The following is a 14,956-nucleotide window of genomic DNA, read 5'->3' on the forward strand; positions in this document are numbered from 1 at the left end:
CTTCTCATGAGAAATTTATGCTCTGCCTCCAGGAAGATACGGGGAGGGCAAGTGCTCTCTCTCTGCCATTTGTCAGGTGCTTTCAGCTTAAAATAACGCTTATTTCATTCATTTCTAGATCAAATTTCAATAGTTGCCTTAATTACCAAAGGATCCTACACTAAGATTAAGAAAACCAAAGTCTTACCTCTTATAATCATTGGTTTTGAAATAGTATCTCCACAATTGTTGAAATAAATAAAAATAATAGATCAGCTGATCTTCGAGCTGATTTCTTGAATCCCTCAAACTTTTGGGTTTATGGTTTTATGGCATTATTCCTTAGCATTCTTGTTGATAACGACATTACAGCACTCAAAGAACATAAGAAAGTTGATCAAAATACTGATTAAGTGCCTACTGCTGGGTCTCAGTTTCCTTTTGAGCATAATGAGGATAAAAATACCATCCCTCAGGGTTGTTATAACAGTCAAGTGTGATGATGTACGTAAGCATCCAAGGATGTGTCCAGTGTGCAGAGTTTGTATTTGTTGGAAAAGTTTGTGAAGTCCTCTCTGTGTCCAGAGCTCCGGAAACAAAGCATTTTTCCATTACCTTAAACCGTTGAGTCTCAGTTGCAGAAGACTTGTCACCACCATGAGCTTTCAATGTCATGTTGGCTCTTGGAAACCTGTGGTGAACAGGCTGGCACCAGTCAGCAATGGGCAAGACAAAGACATGGATCCTAGAAAAATCTGCACTGGGAAGAAAGCAGTGATTCTCTGGGCCTTGTCCTTCTGTATATAAATCCGAAGCAGTAGCTATGTGAGCCCTCAGAAAACTCCCCAACTAGAAAAGCAAACCAGGATGTGGATTTGGAAGCCATCTGCATCCAAATGAACATTGAGAGGATGGAGAATTTCTCTGAGTTGGAATCACAAATGGAGCCCTCAAGAGTTACTAAGTTTAATAATTTTTTTATGTTTTATTTATTTATTTTTGAGAGAGAGAGAGAGAGAGAGAGAGAGAAATCATGTGTGCATACAGGGGAGAGGCAGAAAGACAGGGGGACAGGGTATCTGAAGTGGGCTCTATGCTGATAGCAGAGAACCTGATGTGGGGCTGGAACTCACAAACCACAAGACCAAGACATGAGCTGAAGTCAGAAGCTTAACCAACTGAGCCATCTAGGTGCCCCAAAAGTTGCTCAGTTTAAACCTACCCTCCAAAGTCCTCGATGTATCTTGACTCTGGATTCCTGATCACAGTTTTTTGACCCACCTCCTAATCCCTGAATGTGGACCCTGATTTTTGGATCAGAACACATCTGGGAAGAATTCAGTAATCTTCGGGCTGACTCTCCACCCCTAGGAGAGGCCTCATGATCTTAACCCAGCTTCCTGATATCACTGCCTGGCTAGATCTGAGTATTGGCCTTGTTGGTTCAGAGTAACTCCACCTGTGTTCCCAGGTCAAAGTGTTTTTACTCAAGGAGATAGGGAGCCTGAATTGGTAATGGATGCAATACCAAGCATCCTGTCTGGTATAGCCTGAAGACCATCAGTTTCTGGGTTCTGACTCACAAGCCAAAGTCTGGTTCAATTCTTTTATTTTGTTAATTCTGTGCCCATTGGCTTCAGTCCTTCCTGTCTGATTCTTGACTGCAATGTTAGTTTGGTTGTAAACATTCTTGGACTTGCAATCAACTCATTTCCTCACATCTGCTTTCCAGAAATGGCAGTAGCAAAATGGTATCATAAGAAAATTGACACTGAAGCAATTTAAGACACTCCATATCCCCAACAGGAGGAGGAGAAGAAGGAGGAGGAGAGGAAGAAGAAGGAAAGGAAGAAGAAGATGAGGAAGAAGAAGGAGAAGAGGAAGAGTTTAACATTCCCTGACTCTGGGTAATGTGATCATAAATTTCTTTGGCTTCCAGCCTCACAATGATGTTGTCCACTACTTTTTTTTTTTAAAAAAAAGGTTGTCATATCCTGAATTCACAAATTTAGTCACTTTTCCATAGTCTCATCATGCATGAAACATGTTACTCTAGTACTTTCTGGAGCTGCCTTGCCTCATATACAGGTAGATGGATTTGGATATATTATATTGGTAACTCATTAACATTGAACTCATGGCCAAGAGCACCGTAAGTCATGTCTGGATGAAGGCTATCTAACATATGTATACTATCTGTAAGGCACATCACAACTATCTTCCACTTAGGAACACCATGCAGCATTTAGCACTGCATTGCTAATTGCATTCCAAATGCATTGGAAGTCATTTTAAACATCAAAATCACCAACAAAAAACACAAAATGTGAAAAACATGACACTAAATAGACCAGAAAAAGGTCTTGTTTACATTATGAAAACTGAAACAAGGCAGAGTATTGCTTTGTTCCACTTCAGCTGGGACATGTGTGTCGATGACTCAAACTTTTTGCGACTCTCTGCATATCCACAAATGGCTATGACAGTGAAGCGACCATTGATTTGGGGGTTACACATACATTTTAGTTGAGTAGGTGAATTTACAAAAATGGAACCCACAAATAATGAGGAGTTACTGTCCTGTGTCATTTCTTCAATGTAAAGGTGTTAAAAAGAAGAGGAAGAATTAAAGAAAAGTCTGAAGTTTCTAGAAAAAAAAAACATGCAGTTATCAGAAAACGGGGCAATAGATTTTGGATAAACAAAAGTATCATTCTATTAAAGAGTGTTTCTCAAATTTTAATGAGTAAAATTACCAAGACATCCTGCTGCAAACACAAATTCTGCTTTAGTAGGTTTCAGTAGGTTTGAATTATGAATTTCTCACCAACTGCCAAATGACACCAAGGCTGCTTAGATAATCTGTGGGGACACTGTGAGTAGCAAGACTCAATAGCTCTTTTTTAAAAATGTTTACTTATTTATTTTGAGAGAGAGAGACAGCATGAATGGGGAAGGGGGTAGAGAGGGAGAAAGAGAATCCAAAGCAGGCTCTGTGCTCTCACCAAGGATACTGACCCAGTCTTTATTCCATGAACCATGAGATCATGACCTGAGTCAAAATCAAGAGCCGGAGGCTTAACTGACTGAGCCACTCAGGTGCCCCTCAATAGCTATTTACCAGATTCCTGACCTTGGGCAATATACTTAGTATCTACACTAGTTTATGGTAGGATTAAATAAAACAATGCATGTAAAGCTCTTAAAACTGTGTATGCTACATAGTAAGTCCTTAATAAAGGTTATTGATGATAATGACAGCGAAGAAATATGCTCCCATTCCTCACATTCTAAAAACAACAAGCATACATACATAACAATAAAATATTCATATTTAATTTTGCTTTCTTTTCCTTTAATATCCAAACTTAAGAGAGTAGGTTGTTACCATTCTCTCAATTTCTTCAGCTGCTCTTCATTCCTTAGCTTCTGCCCCTACCAGTCTCTAAGATATGCTCCCACTGGCATTGCCGGAAATAATTTTTGTAGATCAATAAGATGGAGTCTGCTCAGTCTTATGCTACTATATTGTTAGACAGCTTTGTAATAACTGGCCCTGCTGATCTCCTCCTCCTTGACACTATTTCCTTGAAGTGGTAGATTAGATAACTGCTCCTAATTCTTCCCTCCTTCTTTGAATTAAAAGTATGTATCTGAGCCCTCTACCATGTGACTCTGCAGAACCTCTTTCTAAGGTGGGTAACATATACATCCTACTACATTGATATTGGGCTAAACCACCTGACTTGCTGTGGCTGATGAAATGTTGGCAAAATGAGAATGTATCAGCTCTAAGGCACAGTCATAAAAGGCAATGTGTGTTTTTACTCAGAGCCTTGAGTTCCTGTGATCTACCATTACAAAAACATTCCAGAGGCAGCAGCTAACCCTTCAGCCTGGGCCCCAGAATGAAGATATATGGGTAGATCTGAAACTACCAAGAGGCTTGGGGTCCAGCCTAGTGTAGCTCAGCACTGCTTAGACAAACTGCAGCCGGCCTGCAGACCCATAAGCATAAAAATAAATTGGTTTTGTTGTAAGCTTTTGCAATTCTTACACAGGAAAACAACGTCAACAACAAAAACAATGATAAATACACTCGACTTCTGTTACTTCACCCTTAGTTCTTAGATTTTCTTCTCAGTCTCTTTTTTGGGTGTGCTTCCCTCTAAAAAAACTAAAAACATCTGTGACCTTTAGGATTTGTTCTTAGGACAACATCTCTTTTCATTCTGTAAATTATCCTGGACATCTCAGTCACTCATGTTCAAAACTGCCACTTATAGGGTGGTGAGTCAAAGTTTTTATCTCTAGCTTGACCTGTGCCTCTCCTCAGGGACTTCAGACTCCTGCTTGGTGTTGTCAGCTCAGTATCTCCCCCTGGATATCTTACGGACATCTCAAATTAAAGGTTTCCACAACCAAACACATATTTCCCCCCACTCCCTTAACCATGTTTCTTTTCAGAAATGAATTCCAAGCTCCGTCCTGCCTTGAGGACTTTTTGTCATCACTATTCCTTCTGCTGAGAGAACACATCTGCCTTAGGCAGCTCATTCTCGTCCATTGGGTTTCAGCCCAGGTATCTCTTTAAAAGGGTCCTTCACTGACTGCCCTGTATGAAGGAGTCCTTTCTACTTATTAGCTACTTTAAAAATTACATCTGTGGGGTACCTGGGTGGTTCAGTTGGTTAAGCATCTGACTTTTGATTTCGGCTCAGGTCATGATCTCATGGTTCTTGGGATAGAGCCCCACGCTGGGCTCTGTGCTGACAGTGTGGAGCCTACTTGAGATTCTGTCTCCCTCTCTCTGCCTCTCTCTCTTTCTCTCCTTCTCTCTTTCTCTGTCTCAAAAATAAATTAACATTTAAAAAAATAAAAATTACATCTTTGTTTATTTGCTTCATAGTACTTAAAGCACTCATACTTACTCCTTTATTTACATATGTGATCATCTCTCCAAACATAGTATAAAGTCCACAAGGGCAGCAAATTTTTTGACCTATTGACCACATACTCAGTGCCTAGCCTAGAACTGGCAAGGAATTATTTCCCAAAATATTCCAGAAAGAATAAATAAATTTGTTGTCTATTTCACATTTGCATGAATGGCTCTATCATGTATCTAATTATCATTCCAGAAATGTAAAAGCCATCCCTAAATTGTTATTCTTTCTCATCACTACCCCACCACCAACTGTCAAATCTAGACTTTAATTCTAAAATATTTCTTATCTCCACCTCCATCCTCTTTGTCCTCATCTTTACTATCACTGCTGTATTCAAGCCTTGATCATCTTTCTCCCAGGATACAGATGCAACCTTTGGAATAATCTTCCTGTATTTGCTTGTTCCTCCCTGTATTACTCTGATTTCACTTGTGATAATGCTGGGTAACAACTAACCCCTAACTCTTAATGATTTAAGTAACAAATAGGTATGGCATGCTCATTAATTTGTAGATCTACTGCAGTTTGGCCAAGTTCAGCTGAGCTTGGGTTGGTTCCAGGCTTTGGATCAGGCTCATCAATCTGGAACTCAGATTTAAAGAATGGCTAACTGGTACCTGTTCTTTCCATGGCAGGGGAAGAAATCTGAAGAGGGCAGGAGAAAACTCACAGTGCCTCATGGAGCTTTGGGAACTGAAACACTAATTCTTGCTCATATTCTGGAAATTGGGCAAACCCAAGCCAAACCTCAATGGGGTAGGAAGATTAGACTCCAGTAGGAGGTACTACAATTCACATAGCAAAAGATATGAGCATCTAATTTTATTATGAATGAAGAACTGAGAATGATAATATAATATAGTCAATCACACTCAATATCTTTTCTTTACCTGAGTCCCAAAGAGATCTTGGTGAAAAGCAAAACTTCATGTCACTTCCTTTAATTATGTCCTAGAAGATAAAACTCAAACCATTCCTACCTACTGCTCAGGCCTTCTCTCCTTTTCACATTTTATGCTCCAGCAACAGCAAACTGCTTGTAGTTCCCGGCTGTTCACACCAAGCTGTTTCATGCCTCTTTGCCTTTGCTCACGACATTTCTGCATGGAAATGCTTTTCTCACTCTCCATTCCATTTCCTACTGGCTAATTCCTATTCATTCTTCAAGATTCAGCTCATGCATGACCTACTGGATGAGACTTCCCTGACCCTTCTCTCAGTTCAGTATATCCACAATGCCTTGTGCATTTTCCTATCATGGCATTTATCAGGTTGGATGGAAATTATTCATTTGTGTATATTTGGGTACGTCTTCTTTTGGACCATAATTTTTCTAAGTGTAGAACAAACTTTCTAATAATTAAAAAATTGTATTTATGCTTCTAGCATCTAGAACAATATGTGGCATGTAGTAGGCACTCTATAAGTTTTGTAGAGTGGGACCACAGTAATTCTTATTTTATTGCACCTAAGTTTATTATTCTAAGCCTTAAAAAATTCTACTTTCTGTTGAACAAACCTTTGTTCACCCAGTTCATACACTGTAATTTTAGAAAATTAAACTATATTTTCTCTTGGCGTGTAACTGCCCCCTCCCCCCCCCAAACACGCTCTCTAAAGAAATTCACCAATACAAGGCATACCAGTCAATATGTTCTAGGTCCTAGAATATTACATTTATTTCAGTGAGTTATAGCATGTACCTTTTTGCTTGGTCTTTTTTTTCTTTAATTTTTTTTAATGTTTATGTATTATTTTGAGGGACAGAGACAGAGTGTGAGCAGGGGAAGGGCAGAGAGAGAGAGGGAGACACAGAATCCAAAACAGGCTCCAGGCTCTGAGCTGTTAACACAGAGCCCGATGCAGGGCTCGAATTCATGGACCGTGAGATCATGACCTGAGTCAAAGTTGGACACTTAACTGACTGAGCCAGCCAGGCGCCCCTGGCTTGGTCTTTTTTTTTTTTTTTTGGTTGCATTTCTAGGGTTCTTATCCAGACTGCTGTAAGAGATGTGATGCTCCACCCGCTTATGAAAGGGTAAAGGGTCAACGAGACAATGCAAATGTGATTTTAGGGTAAAGAAAGAGTGAAGTGAGAAATAATGAAAAAGAAGGAAAATCCTTTTGTCTCTAGGAGCCATTGATTATGTTGCAACAATCAAAGGATAAAAAGAGCCTGTCTTTTGTTTTGTTTTCTTCTGGAATGAGAAGTGGCAGGCAGAATTTAAACTAAAGACTCTAATGGCATGATGACTTCAGGTAATCATTGGAGAGATAGCATTGAGGAAAAGTCTAATCATTTTATGGGCAAGAGTCCTGAATGAGAATAACAAACTCTTCCTTAATTGACATCATTACATTACCTACCACCCTAAGGCAATAGGTAAGCAAGCCTTAAATTGTCAGGTGCTTTCATTTCTTTCATTTGCCTTTGTTAATTTCTTTGGTTCATAACTCACCCAGTGGCAGTAAAGAGAATAATTTTTAAAATTTGGTTTTCTTCTGTTCAAGTGGCAGAACCCAGAACTGACACTTTGTAATGAAGGCTACTAGAAGAGCCTTCATTGTATTCTTATTTGTGTTTGAATTTTCTTGTTAAGGCTGGGAAAAGTAGGGGCTTGCTCCTGTGTTTTCCTTTGCTTTATGAAGTGATATGTATTTTTGAATTTCTTTTTTTTTAATGTTTATTCATTTTTGAGAGAGAGAGAGAGAGAGAGAGAGAGAGAGAAAATGAGCGGGGGAGGGGCAGAGAGAGAAGGGGACAGAGGATTCGAAGTGAGCTTTGCGCTGACAGCAGAGAGCCTGATATTGGGCTCGAACCCACCAACTGCAAGATCATGACCTGAGCCAAAGTCAGATGCTTAACTGACTGAGCCACCCAGGCACCTCTATTTTTGAATTTCTTAAGAGCTATTAACTTTAGGTAGTAATGCTGGTTTTCTAGAACTGTGAAGTGTATGATAGGTATGTTACTCTTTTTAAGGTATTGTTTCCCTATTTATTCATCAATCCCTGTTTTTTTGTTTTTGTTTTGTTTTTTTTGTTTGTTTGTTTTAAATATCCCACATTGCTACCTTTGTCACTGGTCTGTGGGGAGTTTTCATTCTAATGTAAGCTGGTGTTCAGGTCACTTCAGGTTTATTTATTACAATTTTTCTTATCTTTTTTCCAAACCCAGCCCTTCCCTAATCCATTATGCTCAACACCTCTTATTTCTGAGACATTTTCTTAACATTCTTCTACCTTCCCTAGTGATATTCAAAGCATATTTCCATAAAGTCACTAGAAACATTCAGTTCTTGTGTCTGCCACCCTACCCTTATCCTCACCTCTCCTCACTTGCCACATTCTCCAGACACCTCTATTGTTACCTGACGTCCTATTTGGATCTCACTCTTTGCCACTTCAGTTGGCCAAGTACTCTTACCCTTGGTAAGTACTCTTCTTGTTCTTCTCCAAATATCTCCTGAAATCTACTTCCTCCTGGCACTGGGGCTTTATCATTTTCAAAAGCAGCACCTCTGTGATTCATGCCTTTTGAACTTTTCTATATGGTAATCTATGACAGTGCAACAAGATACTGCAGAACACAAATAATAGAGATCAATATTTATTAAGCCTTTATTATGTGTTAGGTGCTGATCTCAGTGCATTATCTCAATTAATCTCCATAACAATCTTGTGCAGTGGGTATTGTACTATTTCCATTTGTCTGATGAATGAAAACCTGAGTCATAATGAAGTAACTCTTCCAATGACTCCAATAAAGGGTGGAGCCCAAAGAACAACTTTACTAAAGAAAGAAAAAAAGCTTAGTTATAATTACTGTGAAAATTGAAAAATCAATTTTTTAAGATATTTGAACTCTAGGGTATTTTTGCAGGAGATGGCAAGGGAAATGTAGGACTTTCAGTTTAGAGATGAGTGAGAAAATATGCCACTTCTAGGGTAAACTTGACTTAACTGCACAAACAAATCTGAACAGAACTTCAAAAACGGTGGAGTAGAGTCTGATCATGACATGACATCCAAACACTGCTAAGACACGTATTTTAGTCTGCACAATGGCTATAACAGAAAGATCACAGACTTAGTGCCTTACACACAGCAAACATTTATTTCCCACAGTTCTGGAGCCTGAGAAGTCCAAGATCAAGGTGCTGGAAGATTCAGCATGTGGTAAGGACCCACTTCCTAGCTCATAGATGACTGTCTTTTCACTATAAACTTACCTGGCAGAAGAGTTGAGGGAGCTCTCTGGGGTCTCTTTTTTTAAGGGCATTAATCCCATTCACGAACATTCTGCCCTCATCACCTAATCACCTCCAAACACCATCACTTTAGGGAGTAGGTTTCAACTAATGAACTTGAGAGGCACATAAACAGTCTATAGCAATACTCCTGGGATCAGGACTCAGATTGAGATAGTCATGGAACCTAAACACTGTAAAGGTTACTGTACCCATTTAGTAATGTGATTATTATTTCCAAACAATAGTTCTGAAATAAATCTAATAAATTTAACAGAATTCTCATTTTGTTATGATGACTCTTTGCATCTTTCTAGGGAATACCTTATTCTTGTAAAAAAAATCTATTGTTGATGCCCCTTTGTTAGATAATGCCTTCAACATATGCTTAATCAGACTACTAAATAGCCTGTTACTTTATGAACAGATGAAAAGAAACAATGAGAGGCAATGGTGTTATTACTACTAAGTCACCTCCAAAAAAATATGGTTTCCTGGAGAGCTTTAAGTCACAGACTTTTAGCTCAGATTGAAGGCAGTTCCAGAAGATAGGTGATCTATCTTTCTTTTGGATCCCATTCTGGTCCACTGCCTTTCCTAGAGCAAGGAGATCCTCAAAATTAGGTAGGAGCAGTTGCTTGTTCCTTTACAGGACCAACCACCACATGTTTTCATAAAGACAGTACAGAAAAGAATGTGGTCTAGGAGATACCAAGGAGCAGACTTGAAAGACACTCGTTAATATAAATTCACAAAAGCTCTCAAATATATCCCCTGCCATGTGAAGGTTTCAGTTCATATAAGTTCATACTAGTGTCTTGACCTTGACATTCACCCTGACCCACATCAATATTCTTCTTCTTCAGAGGTGGAACAAGTCCAATAAGATAGTTTTGAGCTTCCTTTGAGTAAAATTTGGTTTGTGTGCTGTGTGTGTGTGTGTGTGTGTGTGTGTGTGTGTACATATAACTTTCTCAAAAGGAATGAGTTTCAAACCCAAAAAGCATTTTGAGCCATTGTCCTGTTTTTCAGCCATTCGCCCAAAAAATATAATTAGTTGCACCGGGCTAAAGAAAAAATGTTCCGTTTTACTTTAATTTAGCTGGTAAGATAGATTTCAGTAATTCTGTGTCTTATCTCTTATTCAGAATCTGTCCTAGAGGCTCAAAACAGAGAGTCAGGACTTCTGCATGGTGCACTTTACCAGATGTATTTTAATAAGAAAAAACTGTTTTAGAGGCTTTTCAAGATGGCAGCATAGGAAAGTACTGAACTTACTTCCTCCCATTAACACAATAAAATCTACAGTTACATATAGAACAATTCTCTCTGAAAAAGACCTGAAAACTAGCTGAATGGCTTCTCCACAACAATGGGCACATCTAGGGGCACCTGGGTGCCTCAGTTGATTAAGCAGCAGACTCTTGATTTCTGCTCAGGTCGTGATTTCATTATTTGTGAGATCGAGCCCTGTGTTGGGCTATGTGCTGACAGCGCTGAGTCAGCTTGGGATTTTCTGTCTCCTTCTGTCTGCCCTCCCCTGCTTGCACTCTGTCTTAAAATAAAATAAATACACTTTGAAAAAAGAATCTTAGGTAGGCTCAATGCTCAGCATGGAGCCCAATGTGTGGGGCTCGATCTCACAACTATGAAATTATGATCTGAGCCAAAATCAAGAGCCAGACGTTTAACCAACTGAGCCACCCAGGTGCTCCAAATACCATCTTTTTAATAAAATACTTCCTGATCTTTTCCTTGATCCCAGATGGGGTATCTTTTTTATTAACTTTAGGTAATTTATATTTTCTTTCTTTAAAAGAATCATTCATTATAAGACATTTTAGTCAAACAAAAGGTTTGAAGAATAATATAATGAACATCTGTGTACTAACCGCCTACCTCAAGATACAAAACATTATTGGATTATACTATGAATCATCCATGCAAGAACATGTAGCTCTACTTAATTTACTCCTTATTGAATAATGCCCCTTCATATGATTATATCATAATTTATTTATCTGCTCTCTGATTTATGTATAATTTCCATTTTTGGTAACTTTCTGTAATTATAAACAACAGTTCTTATGAACATATTTACACATATGTCTTTGTGAACATGAGTAATAATTATCTGACATATATTCCTAAGAGTGTATTAATGCCCAATTGTTCTCCATAATGACTTCATAAATTTACACTCTTGCTGACAGTTTCTTCTTCATCGACATTTGATACTGTCAAACATATAAATTTTTGCCAATATGATGGGTATAAAGTGGTAATATAACCTTATAGTGTTTAATTTGTCTAATTAGTGGTGGGTTTGACATATTTTCACATATATATTTTGTCCAACCAAATTCTCTTTTCCTAAATTGCCTTTGATTTTTTTCAACTAAAAAAATTTTTACTGTCTATTTTTTGAGAGAGTGAGAAAGAGAGAGAGACAGAGCATGAGTCAGGAAGGGGCAGATAGAGAGGGAGACACAGAATCGGAAACAGGTTCCAGGCTCGAACTGTCAGCACAGAACCTAACTAAGGTGGGGCTCAAATCCATGAGCTGTGAGATCATGACCTGAGTCAAAGTCAGATGCTCAACTGACTGAGCAGCCCAGGTGCCCCCTGAATTGCCTTTTATAGATTTTTGTTCAATTTTCTCTGGTCCTGCTTTGTTTTTCTCTTATCTATTTATAGAAGTTCTTTATATATTCCAGATGCTAACATTTTATTGAGTATATGCATCTCAAAGAACTTGTTCCAGCTGTTGGATTGGCTTTTCGCTTTTAAGTTTATTTATTTATTGAGAGAGAGAAAGAGAGAGAGAGAGGCAGAGAGAGAGACAGAGAGACAGAGAGATAGAGAGAGCAGGGAAGGGGCAGAGAGAGGAAGACAGGGAATCTCAAGGAGGCTCCGTGCTGTCAAGTGCAGAGCCTAACACAGGGCTCGATCCCATGAACCGTAAGATAATGACCTGGGCCTAAATCAAGAATTGGACACTCAACTTACTGAGCCACCCAGGCGCCATGCTTTTCACTTTTTAAATGGTTACTCTAAATGCGCCAGAAAATTTTAACATATAGGTACTTGACCATCTCCTCTTCATGTATTAGCTAATTTGTCTTGTCTAAGAAAGGTCTCCTCACCTTAAGATTATAACATTATTTCCTGCTTTCTTTAAAAACATTTTTTACCTTGTTTCTAATTATCCTAAATGTATTTGTTAATATTGTTAGATTGAGAGTCATTTTTTTTTAAACTACAGGGATAGCCCGTTGTGTTGGGTTGGATTCTCCAAGAAATAAACTCTGAGATGGAGATTTGTACCCATGTAGTTTACTGAGGAGATGCAAATTTAAAAAATATAGAGTAGAAAGGAAAGAAAAATACGATACCACAGATATTTTTAAAAGCATATAATAAATAAGTACATTTGAAAATTTAGATTAAGTGGAGTAATATTTGGAAAATTAGAAAATGCCAAAATCATCACAAGGAGAAAATCTGACCACATCAAAACCTACTAAAGAAAATAAAATGTTTATCTAAAAGCTTTCCTCTAAAAGTCTCCTGACTCAGACTCCTTTAAATGTAAGTTGTAAACAAAATTTTCACAGAACAGATAATGTTCTCTTCCACAATTTTTTCCAAAATGTAGAAAAATAAATGCTGTCTCATTCATCTTGAGGCTACTACAGCACTGATTACATAGCAAGGTAGAAAAATTTAAATAGAGAAAATTTCCATTTCACAGAAAAGCCATTGATCTAAAAATCCTCAATAAAGCATTAGCTAAGCAAATGCAACAATGCATTACCTAAGACTACATAAGACATCCATGAACCCTGATGGAGTGAATGGTACTCACATTACAATTTCATCATGAGCAAGAAAACCAAGGGGAAAAAAATGAAACAGCACTCTTTTCAGATTTAGCAACAGACAACACAGCATATGATCCCTGAGAGAAGGTAAAAAAAAAAAAAAAACGAAGCAAACCTCACAATCTTTCCTGCTTTCTTCCTGGAGGCACTTTCCAAACTCTGATGCAAGGAGGATAAATCCAAGCAGAAGACACAGGATTCTTTGAATTCGGGAGAAAGATCAGAGTTTAAGGAGACGGCGACAAATGGAAAAGGTATGTATCTATATATATCTAAGATTTTTGCTTCTCTTAATGATTGGGGAACAGGATTTAATTTATATGGTGTCCTAAATAACAAAAAAACTGAGCAAAGTATATGAAAAAAACTTTCAGAGTTTCACAGACAGAGAACTTGTGAGATCTGCAGAGAGGTCTTTTCAAGTGTTGGACTGAGTACTGATAGCACATGTGCGGGATGAACACAATGCTGGGGAAAGAAACACTGGAAAGCAAACAACTATCAGAGCTCACACAGGGCTGAGAATGCTTTTGCTTCCATAGGCAAAGTGTCTCAGTAAACATGGAAAATTAGGTAGTTTTTGTTTGTTTGTTTGTTTTTTAGTAATGGAGCTAAATTAGCCCTACAGCTACTTTGGACTGACTCAAACTAACTTGAAAGTAAAACTGTAAACATTAAACTGATTGCCACTAAACTAAATACATCCAGAACATTTCCCAACACTCTTTCAAAAAAAGCAATTGTTAACAATGTACAATTAACCATGTTTAGCATCTACAAAATGCTATCAGTCATGCAAAAAGTAAGAAACTATGACCCACAAGAAGGAGAAACACCAATCAATGACAGAAATATTACAATTAGCAGGAAAAGATATTAAAACAGCTATTTTAATGTGCTCCATATACTCAAAAATGTAGTGAAAAGATAATAGGAGAAAAACAGAAGATATGAAAAAGATCTGATAGAATTTCTAAAGATGAAAAATACATTTTAGGTGAAATATATGTACAAATTTTGCTGGATTCATAAAATGAAATCGTATTCAACAATAAAAAAGAATGTATTACCTATATTCTCAGCATCAATGAAATTAAAAACATGTTCATCAAAAGAAGCACACACCAAAGTGAGCACACTGTATGACCTAATTGATATGAAACACTAGAAGTACAAAACGAATCTATCCTAACACAAGGCAGATTATTTATTTCCTGATTTTAGAGATTGGGGTAAAATGACTGCAAAGGTATAAATACAATTTTTTTTTTTTTTTTTTTTTTGGTGATGGAAATGACGCATGTCTTGACTGGGATGGTAGTTTCAAGGCTACATGCATTTGCCAGAACTCACTGCACTGTACTTAAAGTGGGTTTACTCTGTGGTGCACAATTTTTAAAAAATGTCTGTTTATTTTGAGAAAGAAAGAGAGCATGTGCAAATGAGCAGGGGAGGGGCAGAGAGGAGAGGGAGAGAGAATCCCAAGCAGGCTGTCCACGCAGAGCCTGACGTGGAGCTCTATCCCACCAACTATGAGATTGTGCCCTGAGCCGAGACCAAGAGTGGGATGCTTAACCGACTGAGCCACCCAGGCTCCCCCCATGGTATATAATTTTTACATCAAAAAAGTTGATTTAAAGAGAAAAATACATCATGCTGTAATAAAGTTTATTTTATGAATGAAATGATGGCTAATATTGGGCAATCTATCCATTTCTGATAAAACATATCATTAAACCAGAAATAGAAGAGTGTCCTTAACTTTATCAAGTGATAGAGATGAACAAAACCCAAACCTGTGTGAAACATCATATTTAATGAAAAAACTTCAGAGGTATTCCCAATAAAGGCTGGAACAAGACAAGGATGCCCACTATCACTGCTGTTATTGAAT

The 14,956-nt window shown here is 37.9% G+C and overlaps 2 long non-coding RNA genes across 2 annotated transcripts in view; one reads left to right on the top strand and one right to left on the bottom strand.

The window, feature by feature from the left end:
* Positions 1–14,956, bottom strand: part of LOC123379706 — a 544,236-nt gene that overhangs the window by 187,095 nt on the left and 342,185 nt on the right. The gene's annotated exons all lie outside the window — the stretch shown is intronic.
* On the top strand, positions 1,065–14,551 carry LOC109502485. Its single transcript, XR_002745025.2, has 3 exons — positions 1,065–1,886; positions 9,057–9,107; positions 13,208–14,551. It is a non-coding gene; the product is annotated as an uncharacterized LOC109502485 (long non-coding RNA).

This window comes from Felis catus, chromosome C1, assembly GCF_018350175.1.
Source record: "Felis catus isolate Fca126 chromosome C1, F.catus_Fca126_mat1.0, whole genome shotgun sequence".
Classification (NCBI taxonomy): domain Eukaryota; kingdom Metazoa; phylum Chordata; class Mammalia; order Carnivora; family Felidae; genus Felis; species Felis catus.